Genomic DNA, 14,476 nt, shown 5'->3' with positions numbered 1-14,476 from the left:
TGCAATCCCGCACAATGGAGCCTCCATACCAGACAGTGATGCAACCAGTGCTCTCCACCGTACATCTGTCGAAATTTCCAAGTCTCTGCTGACATACCAAATCTCCTCAAACTCCTAATGAAGCATAGTCGCTGGCATGGCTTCTTCACGACTATATCAATATGTCGGGCCCAGGATAGAACCTCCGAGATGTTGGTACTTGAAGCTCCTCACCCGTTCCACTGCTGACTTCTCAATAAGTAGAGCAGTGGGCTAAACACACATCCTTAGGATGTTGGTTGTCAGTGAGGAGGAGAGGTTATTACCAATCTGCACTGACTGTAGAGTCTCGATAAGGAAGTTAAGGATCCAGTTGCACAGGGAGATTCAAAGGCCCAGGTGTTAAATGTGAACAGCAACTGAGCAAAATTCTCCTCTGGAGAGTCAAGCAGCCTGGGGCCAGATAATAGAAGATATCAACACATGCACTTTCACCACGTTTTCTCACCCCAAGTATACTGCTTGTGCTATCAGATCTCATTTTGACAGCTACACTCAAAGAGCAGAAAATTCTGGAAATACTGAGCAGGTCAGTGAGCGTCTGTGGAGCAAGAAGCAATAGTTAACATTTCTGTTTGAAGACCTTTCGTCAGAACTGGGAAAAGGTTGTTAACTCAAAGTATTTACTCTTTTTCTCGCTTTACAGATGCTGCCAGACCTGCTGAGCGTTTCAGTTTTTATTTAATATTTCCAGATTTTTTTTCTTTTGGGCCAGTAGAGCAAACCTCCAATCTGCAACCAGTGCATGACCTCAGCCTCACTGTGCCCCTCCGCCACCTCCCTCGGTTCTCCTACTCAGACTGCATCACTGAAACCTTTTTGGTCAGCTTGCCAATTTGTCCCGAAGGAAGAACTGAAATGGGTTGAGATGCACAGTCATTTCACGTGGATCCTTACAGACAGCAGGCATGTGTGTGGAAGCTTTAATTTGACCAGTTTTGGAGGGGTGCAATAAGTACACATACACATGTCCTTAACCTGCTTAATTGCTTTGGCATGGGGATACTGCTGACTCTTGCTAGCCTCTGGACAGAAGAAACATGCACCTCTAGTCTGGTTTGGATTTGACTTTCAGATGAAAGGCCAGTGTTTCGCCCACTCCACCACCCTGTTGGGTCATAGATGGTTTTAATCTGTTGGACTAAAACCTGTTTTAAAATAGGACACAATATACTTTTTAAACAAACCATTAATCAGTCCCAGTGCAATAAATAAGAAGCCCCAGTAAGTTCTGGCAGTGCAAGAACTGTCTACATTTCATTATTCTTAATGACGGTTCTATCAGAACTGAATAGAAATTGAGTCCATATGGTTGGCACTTAGTACTACAAACACTAAGTGGAGCTCTAGTAATTGACTAAATTGAGAAATGTCATAAATTCAGAACCTGTTTGTGCCATAATGTCTTGGGTGTTAAATTTTAATATGACCTTGAATATATCACGTGAGAAGTATCAGGAGCTGGGTAAGTGAGTTTGCAAGATAAGCTTCAAATATCACCATTGTCAGAGAGGCATTTGGCAAAAACAGTGCAACAGATTGAAAGCCAATGAAATAAATAGATAAGTGTTTACTTTAAAAAACACAATAACAGATTGAAATGCCGTGTTTATTTCTTTTGCAGTCAGCGAGGCAGAAGCACGTTGGAGCAAGCAAGCTCATGATCAAAATCATTAGATCTGTCACTTCACTTCTCAGCTGAACGATTTTTACCCCACATCTTGTTGGAAGTGCCGGCCTCTGGACCATTGAGGCAACGCAGACTTAGCTGAATGATGGGGCCAACTGTCTTCTGCTCTTAATTTATGAAACTTAAGGACTGACAAAGAGATACAGCAATGATGGAGAGGGAGAGTGAATCAGAATCAAATTAGAGAGAGACAAAAATAGGGAGAGATAAAGAAAAACATGGTTAAGAAAATGAGAGTAATAAAACGGAAGGGAAACTGATGAAAAAAAATTCAAAACCAAAATTCGACATTTTTAAATCTGCAGCAATTTACCATATGCTGAAATGAAACTCAACTGTTCCAATTGCTTCCTTTCTGAACTGCAGAAACTGATTGACATCATATTCAAATGACTATTAAGAGCATTCCTATGTGATTAATCATGAGCTTCAACTTTAATGGGCCATAAGGTGTGGAACCAAGAAGTGCTTACACATAACAGGAAAACTAAGGATGTGACAATTAATAAAAGGGAAAAAATAGAGTTCCTGAGATTCAAGCACAAGGCAAATCCCCGCACCCTCTGAACTTACTGGCTTCCTTTCATTAGTGCATCGCTCATAAGAGAGAAAATCTGCAGATGCTGGAGATCCAGAGCAACACTCACAACATGCTGGAGGAACTCTGCAGGCCAGGCAGCATCTGTGGGAAAGAGTAAACAGTCGATGTTTCGGGCTGAGACCCTTCTTCAGGAAGATGAGAAATCAGAGTGAGAAGGGGCGGGCAGGGGAGGAACAAGTACAAGGTGGCAGATGAGGTGATAGGTGTAAAAACGTCATCCCCCCTCCCTTCAGTTCCTCCATCTCCACTGCATCTGCTCTCAGATTGAGGCTTTTCATTCCAGACAACTGAGATGTCCTCCTTCAAAGAAAGGGGCTTCCCTTCCTCCTCCATCAATGCTGCCCTCACCCGCATCTCTTACATTTCACGCACACCTGTCCTCACCCCATCCTCCCACCACCACACCAGGGATAGGGTTCCTCTTGTCCTCACCTACCACCCCACAAGTCTCCGCATCCAGCACATAATTCTCCGTAACTCCCACCATCTCCAACAGGATCCCACCACCAAGCATATCTTTCCCTCTCCCCACACTTTCTGCTTTCCGCAGGGATCGCTCCTTATGTGACTCTCGTGTCCATTCATCCCTCCCCACTGATCCCCCTCCTGGCACTTAACCTTGCAAGCGGAACAAGTGCCACACTTGCCCCTACACCACCTCCCTCACCACCATTCAGGGCCCCAAACAGTCCTTCCAGGTGAGGCGACACATCACCTGTGAGTCTGTTGGGGTCAATTACTGTGTCCGGTGCTCCTAGTGTGGCCTCCTGTATATCAGCCAGACCCGACGTAGATTGGGAGACCGCTTCACCAAGCACCTTCACTCCGTCCACCAGTAAAACCGGGATCTCCTGGTAGCCACCAATTTCAATTTTACTTCCTGTTCCCATTCCAATATGTCAGTCCATGGCCTCTACTGTTGTGATGAGTCCACACTCAGGTGGAGGAGCAACACCTGATATTCTGTCTGGGTAGCCTCCAACCTGATGGCATAAACACCGATTTCTCAAACTTCTAGTAATTGCTCCCCCCCCCATTCCTCTCATTCACCATTCCCATTTCCCTCTCTCACCTTATCTCCTTAAGTGCCAATCACCTCCCTCTGGTGCTCCTCCCATTTCCCTTTCTTCCATGGCCTTCTGCCCTCTCCTATTAGATTTCCCCATCTCCAGCCCTGTACCTCATTCACCAATCAACTTCCCAGCTACTTACTTCACCCCCTCCCTCTCTCCTGATTTCACCTATCATCTGCCACCTTGTACTTCTTCCTCTCTTACCCTCCTCCTTTTTACTCTGACTTCTCCCCTTCCTTCCCAGTTCCGATGAAGGGTCTCGGCATGAAACATCGACTGTTTACTCTTTTCCATAGATACTGTCTGGCCTGCTGGGTTCCTCCAGCATTGCGTGCGTGTTACTTTAACGCATTGTTGACAGTCACTTACTTCTCTAGCAACGTTTAGCCCTTGTGTTCATGCAGTTATTTGATGTGGTTCAGCTCAATATCCCACAAGTCTTTGCACTGGGTATGATATGCCAAAGCCACAGGACAGCAATTTTGTGTAACAAGCCCCAAGGGTGGTGGAGAAACTGGTTTTTAAGCTGTTTTACAGTGAAACAACCACTCGTCCTAATCTTTAGGCAGTTTTTCTTTAAAGGTCCCTTGGCATTTGCATTCTACCACAGCCACCAACAAAATGAGTGCACAAGCCTCAATCCATGATGTATTTGGACATGAACTTGTCTTGTCCTGCTGTGACATTCCCACCCTGACGTGCACTTTCAACCTGATGCTGAGAATCAAAGAGATTTGCAGGTCTAAACTGTCGAAGCAGAAAGTATTACAGGAGAGATGTCATTCTATTTAACTTTATTACAACTTCCAAAGACTCTGAGTAAGCTGTAGCAAAATGCAGTGACTACCACACAGATGTTGTAGAATTGAAACAGGCCGTTCAGTCCATCTGCAGATTCACTCGTGTTGTCATTCAGTCCACTTTTATGTTTACTCCTTAGACCTGGTGTATTCCAAATATAAAGTGTACACTTTGTTCCCTTAAATTACTCACTGAACCTACTTACGATTATGGGTTGTCACTAATTCTGGCAATGCATTCCACATCCTTGGGCTCATCTGAGTATAGAAGTTTTACCTACTCTGGCCACTAAATTATTTATGTTTATAAAAGTGCCAACTTGTTCCAGATCCTTCGAACAATGCGGTCTGGTGCCACTCTCTTACAGCTTTAAACTTATCGGCTGAATAATCCGTCTTCAAGGTAACAAGAATAACCCCAGCAACACACACAAAATGCTGGAGGATCTCAGCAGGCCAGGCAGCATCTACGGAAATGAATAAGCAGTTGATGTTTCGGGTTGATTTTCCTCAAGTCTTTGTTATGGGGATAAATGTGGGAAGCATTTTATGCAGAGCAGCCATCTGTTTTTGGTGGAGCTGGTTGAAGAAGAATAACTGTTAGCCAGAACAATAGGACATTGCCTACTCTTCACCAGCTAGTGCCCTAGGAGCCTGAACATCCAGCTGACCAGTGAGAATTTGGAATCTCATACGAAGGACAAGTACATCAAACTGACCAAGTAATATTTTGCAGTGAAATCCTACTGCTGGTTAAAGGATCTATTAACTGAGGGGAAAGATCAAGAGGGCATTGTCAGGAACCATGCTCTTAGTCACATGACACAAGGTGTATCCATGGGAAGGAAAAGAAGAATGCAGTAAGAATGTCACAACGATTGGATGCTGTCTTTACTAAGCTTCTATCATCTAAAACAAATGTTTTTCATTCAGCGTAGTTGTCTGAAGATTTGAAGCTCATGCTGTCAGAATCAAAACCCACAATACAATGCAGAAACACTTCACTTTTCTATCAATTCTCCATTTCTAAATTGGGACTTTAATTAAACTGAAATGTCTTCTGTAAAGCTATGATAAAATGCAATTCATTCCAAGACAATACAAGGACCACTGAAGAAAGTCTTAATCAGCTTGCCATTGTGAATGGTAAGATGTGCCAAGCATAATGTGACTGACAGCACAGTGTGCCCGTGCCCTGGACCTGGTGGAAAATCAGGAGCACAACACAACTACATTACCGAGGCTGGTCATCTTACTGAAGAAGGGAGGTTAATCCAAAAAGGATTGCTCTGGAATACTTGGTGCTGAGCAAAGAGCAGAATTAACTGATACATGCCAGTTCCAATTGGTTGACTGTCCATTAGGGCCAGGCCCTTTCAATAAGGCGTGGGAGTGGTGGAACTTTACCCTCAAGTTAACATTGTTTCCAAAAGGTATGTCACAGCACCACTAACCATTGGCTTTCTTATACACAATGTCAAAGCAAGCAATAATGGCAGCTGGCAGCTATCTCAAGTCGAGCGGATGGTACATCTTCAATTATGTATCTCTTGCTACTTCCCGCCCAGCACTCCCGCATGCCTCAATCCCCAGCTGTACCTACGTGTGAAACACTGTGCACTGGAATTGGGCCTTGTGTGCAACTTTGTTAGCTCTGAGGAAGAAGGTCTGACTAAACATTCTTACACAATATTATTTGATGGAATATTTGTTTCCTCCCCAAAGACTTATATGCCTCTACTTTTGTTGACCTTGACCTGTGCCTAGCATACCACTTGCTGGGTACCAAACACTCTTTGATACCACACACAAGTAGTTATTCTTCATGTGTCAGCTTAGGTACTATGATCATCATGGAGAGCAGTGTGACTGATGGTGTTCCAAAATTAAGGCTATGCACCAAACACAGTAAAAAGAACTACTACTGGCTAGCATGGGCATGGTGGGCTGAAAGGCCTGCTTCCACTTCCTGGCAAAGACTGCCTGATTATAATTAGGAGTGAGATCCTTAACTGGTCTTAAAACAGAGATACGGGGGTCAGTTGTAGCACTCTTGCCTACTTACAGCCCACGCTTAATAAAACACACATTTGTGTGGAATCATGCTGGACAGTGGGGGTTCCCAGAAACTCACTAGAATAATGTCAGCCATGCTCTTGCTCTGAATCAGAAGTTTGTGTGGTCAAGCTCCTGGGGAAAAGACTGTCACCATTCACCTTATCTATGCCTTTCCTAATTTTAAACATTTCTTTGAAGTTGCTCCTCATTCTCCTTGCATTCCAAGGAATAACATTTCCTGGCCGACCTCTCTCCTATAACCAAGGCCCTCTTGTCCTGACAGCATCCTTGTAAATCATTTTTGCACGTGTCTCCAGTTTAACCATGTCCTTCCCATAACAGGATGACCAAAGCTGTTCACTGTATTCCAAGTGTGGCCTTGCCTACAACTGAAACAACTGCAACACTAGGTCCAGGCTTCTATACTCAATGTCCTGGCTGATGAAGCCCATTGTGTAACACACCTCTTTCACATCTCATAGTGAAGGACAGGAAAGTTGCCTGCAAGTACTTATTCTTCAAACAATATCACTAAAAAGCTCAATAACGCAGATGGTGGAACTCCAGAAACTAAAACAGTAAACACTAGAAATGCTGAGTTGGCCAGGCAGCAACAATTGAGAGAGAAACAGGGTAAATGTTTTGCTGCATTGCTGAACTTGTTTACCTCCCACCTTTCCTTGCTCACATGGAAACAATGACTGGCCTGAGAAGTTCATTCTGTTTCCTGCATTCTCTATCTTTATTCCCACAAAATGCATGACTGCACCTTGTGGCACTGCTATATGATGGCAATTTACTCACCATGTCCTGAAGCAACACACATCATCTTGCATATCTGACACAATTTCTGTATCAGGTGGGCATTACATTTCAGCATTCTCTCCCCTGATTCAGCCTCATTCCTGGGCAGCATATTTTTGCATAACACCAACCCAGAGTGACCATATAGGATACACAAGAATTTCTACCATTCTTATTTTTGGACAAACCTCTGTAAATTGAATGCTGCATTAAAAGAGTGTTCACACTTCTTTAAAAAAACTGCTATTTTGAGAAGGCTGTAAAAGATAAATATCTAAAATAATATGTTCTATACTTTAGGGGAAAAATAGACTTTACAAAATACCTTTCAGATTGCATGTATAAACTTGGGTGTAAACTATATTCTGCTAGCAACATTTACTTATTTTTTTTTCATTTGCTAGATCTCCAACTAGATGCAATTCATAAACACAATTATAATTAATACACGACTTTCTGTTAAGTAATTTGTTATGTCACACCCATTAATTGATCTTGAGAAGATTCTTACACGTCTTTAATTTAGAGGCAAGAAGCGAATACTGGTGAGTTAGTGAAATGATTGTAGAAGTCCAAAAGATCACGCGCCTTTACAACTGATAGAAAACTTTGGCAGTCACAGGATCTTGATGCACGTCAGGTATGTTTGACGCCAACCACATTCAGACAAGAGGTATGAAAGAAATGTCTTTTTAATTGGAGGAAGCGTTTTCTTTTCCTGCGTAAACATATACCAACCCAAAGAAATGCAAGATGGTTAAAGATCAACAGAAGAGCTTTGAATTAAAAAAATCCTGCAATTGTTTAAACTTATAAGGAAATTTCAACGTTAATTCTTGAAAAATAATTATTTCACTGACAATGAAAGAGCAGCAGCTGACGGAAATAAGCTCGGTATGTCTAGGCTCTCCCAAAATTTTGCATCAAATGAAATCATTAAACGACAGATGCTGGACATTTGAAATAAAAATAGAAAACGATGAAAACATCAAGTCAAGCAACATTTTTCTGACCTGTTGTATGTTTCTAGCATTTTCTATGTTTTTTTTTAAATTTCAGATCCCGCATCGCTATCTCAGTCGACCACCTGTCAGATATTTTATTCAACGTCATCACCCACTCGAATTTACATCTGCCATTTGTGGGATCTTGCTCTCTGACAACAATGGGTACACGTGAAAAAAAATCAATGAATATAACTTTAGAAAGCATGGTATTAACTCAGATTATTTATTTGATAATTAATCATTTATTTTGATCACAAATCTCATTCAACATTATCCTGATGTTGGCAATTCCACTATCCAATAATGTTTTGATCCAATTCAATAATAAATGTTCCTCTTTTATCAATATTAATTTCTTCATTGTTGTGTATTTGGTTTAATAAAATATACTTACTTGTGGAAAATAAATTAATTTGAAATCATTACAATTTCCCCTTCTAGGGGAATGGTTGCCTATACGGGGCACTAGGACCCGGTGGAATCCCTGAAGTAGCTTTCCACCTGCTGCAATAGTGGGAGACGCTGCAGTCAAACTGTGTGCTCGTCTTTCTTTATATTTTAATGGTGAATCACGGCTGCCTCCTCCATCACTTTGCAAAATCACGTTCAGGGTTCTTTCTAGCCAGGCGATCTTTCCCAGCTCACTCAATTCAGAGAGGCGGCTCGGGTGAATCGCTACTGACACGGCCCCAGGACCAGGACAGTCTGAAGTTTTCTGCACTTCCTAGACTTACTGCTGTTCCTTCCTTCCGCTCGATCTAAGGTACTTCAGCAACTTGCCTTGTTCTGTTTTTCTATTTCGTTTTGCAGTTAAAAACAACTTTGGGGTTTCTTTCAATTCCTGATGGACTCATTAAGTTACTCGGACTGAATGCGCCTATTTGATGTAAAAGTTCTGACCGACAGTAAAACGAAACGGAATTGAAGCTGACGTGAGAAATCGCTTTGTGACTGAATAAATAATTATTGACTGTGAAACTTTTCAAATTTTATTTTAAGGAAGCAGAAATTTGGTAAAATACCAATGTGGTTTCCGTGACGAGATACGTTTCATTCTTTACGGTAGGTCCTTTAAAGTTTCCTGAGTGATATTCTTCCGGAACTTTCTTAAATAATTGACTTTGACAAAAGGTTACGGTCTTGAGGTTGATATTAATACGTTTACTTCGTTCCCCGTGGTTTGTGCAGGACCGTCCCATACATTTGGATGTTAAACTTCCATGATACAATGGAAATTGTATGTGTTTGTCTTGTACTGGGTGTGTGAAATTGAGGCTCTCAAAGGGTTAAGATGGCTGCTCCCTTTGAATAATTTAATGTCCAAAGAGTTTTGTTGAACCAGTTGAGTTGATTTCAGGGAAGTAAAGGAGAAGTAGACATTAAAATATAAATAAAACATTACAATTTAATGTTACGAAACAATCTATTTTATTCACCAGAGTTTTGCTTCGAGTTCCTGGCTTCATTAGTTTTTGGGAGAGGGAGCGAGGCAAAGAGTCCGTTCTCCTTTCAAGAATGTATGTTGAAAGAGATCATTAAAGCCATGGATGGGCAGATTATACCGTCTCAAGTTCTGGGTTTCAGTTTGTTTAAGTTTAAGACATGATAGATTTATTTTTCCCAGAGATGACTGAATTGGTACATAGATTGGGTACTGTAGAACTGGGCCATATCAGTAACTGCAGAGATCAACATCTGGAGTGGGTATCCTGTAGCTGGTAGTGCTTCTGGGCTAAGATGGGGCAAACTGTAGCCTTCTGGCTCCTGATGAATATCATGTGACTGTTGCAAGAAAGTATCTTTTGTGCACAGAGGATCAGGTGTGTTAGTAAATGACTTGTCAACACTTACTCTTGGCACACCTGAAAAATGCCACTTGCGGTAAAGATCACAGAAATCAGCCAGTCACTTGTCTCCTGGAGTAGAGAGTTTAAATCAAGTATGTAGTTATCTTACTATCTTTCCTTTCGGTTAGTCCTGACGAAGGGTCTCAGCCCGAAACGTAGACAGTGCTTCTCCCTATAGATGCTGCCTAGCCTGCTGTGTTCTACCAGCATTTTGTGTGTGTTGATGTAGTTATCTTTGCATGTTTAGGATAAACTTCAGATTTAAAAAATCTCACCATTCCTGCTGTTGGTGTCCATTCTCAGGACTCCTTGGTGCTGCATAATGGCACGGGTTTGCACGAAATAACACAATTTCTGTCAGTTAATGGATTGCAATGTGTGATGTGAAATATAAATTTGAAGTATTTCTGCGTAGTGGGGTATTTGATTGAAATTATGCTATTTACAGTGTTTTATATACACAGTTCAAGGGAAATTATCCCATGTATGTGTGTTGAGAGAAAGGAAAGTCAACAAATAATAACATTTTAAAAATTAAATTTGTACTTCAGAAAATATCTTTATCATGTTTTATTACAATCCTCAAATACATCAGACTATTACCCATGCTGAAACATGCTTACAAAGTAAGGCTTCATTATTCTGACTGATAAGGAAGTGGCACTTGTTAAAGGGAAAAGATTGACCAGGATAACTCTATCCAAACAAGGCAAGATCTCATCCAGTGCCCCCATTTGTGGGGTATGGTTTCTGACAATATAGCACTATCTTAATATAGCATGGGTGTGTCAATCTAAAATGTGTTGTCAACTCTGAAATTAGACTTCAACAAACTCAGAAGTTACCTTGAATTACTTGGCTATTGTGAAGTGTAGCCATGACTAATTTGTTGTGGTTACAATTAAATATTTGCTGATGGCTGAAATATCCCAGCCAGCTATTATTTTGGGCATGTAGAGCAAAATCTATGTCCTACACGTGAGAATCACATTTTATGAATCATTACTCTCCTAAATATTATTCAGAGTTACCAGCTTTGATATAGAGTTTGTATTTGACCTGAAGAGCTGATCCTGTGCCTCATCTTTAGTACCTCGCAGAAGAGGACCACAGCAAGTGAACTTTTAAAAAATCATCACAGTGTAATCGTCAAACTTGCTTGACCTTCTGGTGGCACAATACAGAAATATTAAGAAGTTTTTTAAATAATAAGCTGAAGATATTTTTGTGTATGGTCAACTGGCATTCCACCATGGTAATTAATCTTGCAAAGCAATTTAATTATAATTAATAATGGTGTTTAATTTGTTTTTAAGCATGTTATTCATGTGTTTTAATATGTTTGTAGTTGCAATCAGGTTTATCAATCTTAATCCAACTTCTCAAAGCTGGACAACCACCAACTATAGGCAACTTGTGCAAAACAGGTTGTGAGTTTTAGTCCATGTATTTGTATGAGTTGCCTATAGTTGGTGGCCGGGCTGTATCTGATCCAGGGTGGTCTGCTGAAGCATTGTTCGCGACTGTTTCCTGGCTACTGGTTGTGCTCAACTTGCCTTTTAGGTACTGGTTCAACAATTGAAACTATTGTAGACCCTTAGAACTCCACCTTGCCAAGCAGCGAACTTGCTAAGAAAGTGGTAAGTGGAAATATAAATGGGCTACAGAGGTTACTGCATTTGGAGGAGGAGGAGAGATTCCAAGACTTCACTTAGCATGTAAAGTACCTGAATTATATTTTTATACACTTGAAAATTGACAAACATGCAAATCTTGTAATTGTTAGTAATTAAAATTAGATTACTTGAGGATGTAAACAGCATGTAAACAGTCCATGGTTAACTATTAAGCACCCACTTTTACACTAATTCTCTCCTAATTTATTCTCTCCATATTCCCATCAAATTTCCCCAGATTCTACCATTCACCTATTGTGGTTTAGTATTTGTAAGGTGTGGACTTTCCCTAGAATGTCCATAGGTTTATGAGTGGAATTTTCTGCGCAGCTGGTATCTGATTTACGAAGGATTTTGCAGAAATGTGCAAATACATTGCCCGTGAATTATGAGGTGCTATTCATTCCTGGAATAAATATCTTCCTATTCCTTGGCACATCATTCAAATCAGGCATCATGCAATTAATTGCTTGTTAGAAGTACAGTGCAATAACTGTTGTGCAGTCACATGTAAGGCCTGTTCTGTGCAGGGAATTATCCCAGAAGTGGAAACAAGGTGCGGGACTAATGAATCACAGCATGATAATGGTAATTGTGAGGTGGAATGTTTCACCTTGGGTACTCCTGATCCTTGGAGTGTAAAGGGAGCTTCAACATCTACTGCCATAACTAAGAATTTGTTAAATGCACGGCAGCAACTTCTATAAATTGGCTGCCCTTTTTAAACTGGTGACTGTTGCCTTTTTATGCTTGGCCGGAGTTAACTGTTGGCACTGATCCTGGCAAATTGCTGACAAGAGAACATGGTATGATACTCATTGTGTCTCCTGCCTGTATCTCAGAGGCTGAAATGTAACAATATGAGACTATTTATGCAAGTTACTGATGGATGACATTTCCCATGTCAATCAACTGCTCACTTGTTCCTTTTAAATCTGAATGAAAAGACTTCAAGGTCATTTAGTGTATCCAGGAGCCCCCACAGGGAATTGTCAGGGTGGAATAATGTAGATTAGACCCAGTAATCAATAAAGATGGGGGGAGGTAAGAAATGAGGAGGGGGAAGAGGGAAATTTAATTTTTTTAAAGTTCTTGTTCTTGAGTAAATCGTAGAGTAACTGTAAAGAGCTTGTATCAAAATAGTAACTTCATCAAAAAAGTGTGCTTGTACCCAATGAGATTTTGTCTCATTCAATAACAAACTTGCAGGCAATTTTTTTTTAGCCTTGTTAAAGTACAAGAAAGCTCAGTGGCAAAAACAAACATCTGTACATGTGACAACAGCTACAACTTTAAGATGTATGTTTATTGCACTAATTTTCCAATCTTCACATATTCAAAGAATCTGAGTGATGGATAGGTTCATTTTATGGTTATAACTGGACTTGAAGGCAAATGATTGCATTTTGTCAACAGTTGGGTGAAGTAGCCACAGGCCGTAAGTTTTAGAATTGGCCAATAAGTAGTGAGGGACCTATAGCCAGTTTGGTGATCTGATAAAGCCAAAACCTAGCTGATATTACACAAAGTTCAACTGGTGTGGCAAGGACAGCTCCTTAAAAATGTAACAGTGGTTAATTTAAATAATTTGCAATGCAAACTTCAATTGCTCGTGGGGGGTATTGTGTAGTCAAAATAGTTGTGAGGTTGTAATTGAGCAGCAGCTTGATTGCAGGATTCAGTCTATGATCTCATTCTTCATTTAATACTTTGCAACACCCACTGTGCTCCCACTGATACTAAAAAATGACACCGTATGTCTCCACAAAGGATGCACTCCCAGTCAAATCTGAGTCATTTAGAAGCTTTGTGAATTGAAGCGAAACTTTTATTTTCATTATTTTGTATATGATGAAGGGGCTTCATTTTGGGAAATGGAAACACTGCTAAGATTTCCATAAAATTTAAGATTTTATAAAATTTCCATCCTGTCTCAGAACGGGTTCAACTTCCAACGATTGCAATATACTGTATTAGAGTTCCCTGTGTTCCCACACTAGCTATCCCATGCACCGATTCAAATTCGTGGCAGGTTGATGATATTTTTCCCTTAGTATTTTTAAAAGCAGCAAATAGTTTTGTCAGAGTCTATAGGTCTACTGAAAGTGAGTTGATGTATGTCATTAAAATTACCCCAAGTCCATTCACGGATGTTTAATTTGCCTTTACCTGGTATTGGCAGGCAATGGTTCCTTTTTAAGTCAGCCATTGGTTTAAGTTGTGCCTTTCGAGGAGGAGAAGAGTTCTCGTTTGCCACAAAGAAAAAGCAATAGAATAATGTTGTGGTGAGATTTACATCGTCTGTAGCAATCTGTAATAACAATGTCCTGAGCTTGTTAAACTGGTAGTAACTTTAAAGACCAAGGAATTAAAGCAACCAATTTCAACAGTGCAATTAACGACATGTCCTAATCACACTGCTGGCTTCAGCTTGCTTTCTAGTCAGAATAATTACCCTGATGAAGGGTCTTGGCCTGAAACGTCATCTCTTTATTCCTCTCTGTAGATGCTGCCTGACCTGCTGAGTTCCTCCAGCAATTTGTGTATGTTGCTCTGGATTTCCAGCATCTGCAGAATCTGTTGTGTTTGGAATGGGTACCCAGGAACCTCTAGCCAGAGGAGGCTTGTATGGAGCAGAAACACTGGTGCAACTTGTTGAGGCTGTGCTATAGATGAAGGTTTAATTTTAAATATGGTCAAGAGCTAAAAGGGTACTTAGCTTTACAATCTTTAATTCGTTTTCATTACTTTTTAAACTTTGTTACCAGTAATTTCAATTATACCACACCCAGTATCCAATTATCTTCCTCTAGCTGGAAGATTAACTTGTGAGTCAGTGTCAATAAATGTACAGAATATAACCCAAAGTTAAAATTTAAGA

The 14,476-nt window shown here is 40.6% G+C and overlaps 1 protein-coding gene across 8 annotated transcripts in view; it reads left to right on the top strand.

Annotated features, from left to right (window-relative positions):
- The first annotated feature begins 8,533 nt into the window (after positions 1–8,533).
- Positions 8,534–14,476, top strand: part of LOC132384607 (polypeptide N-acetylgalactosaminyltransferase 6-like) — a 77,240-nt gene continuing 71,297 nt past the window's right edge. For 2 of the 8 annotated variants that reach the window (XM_059955858.1, XM_059955860.1), the window contains exons 1-2: positions 8,534–8,835; positions 9,072–9,134. The gene's annotated coding sequence lies outside the window, so the exon portion shown is untranslated. Of the gene's footprint in view, positions 8,836–8,860; positions 9,135–11,482; positions 11,560–14,476 lie in introns of those variants that run through there. The other 6 variants (XM_059955861.1, XM_059955854.1, XM_059955859.1 and 3 more) reach the window with 5 other exon arrangements.

This window comes from Hypanus sabinus, chromosome X1, assembly GCF_030144855.1.
Source record: "Hypanus sabinus isolate sHypSab1 chromosome X1, sHypSab1.hap1, whole genome shotgun sequence".
In the NCBI taxonomy this organism is placed as follows: Eukaryota; Metazoa; Chordata; class Chondrichthyes; order Myliobatiformes; family Dasyatidae; genus Hypanus; species Hypanus sabinus.
Note: the sequence above shows the minus strand (reverse complement) of the source record. Positions and strands in the feature narration are given on the sequence as shown.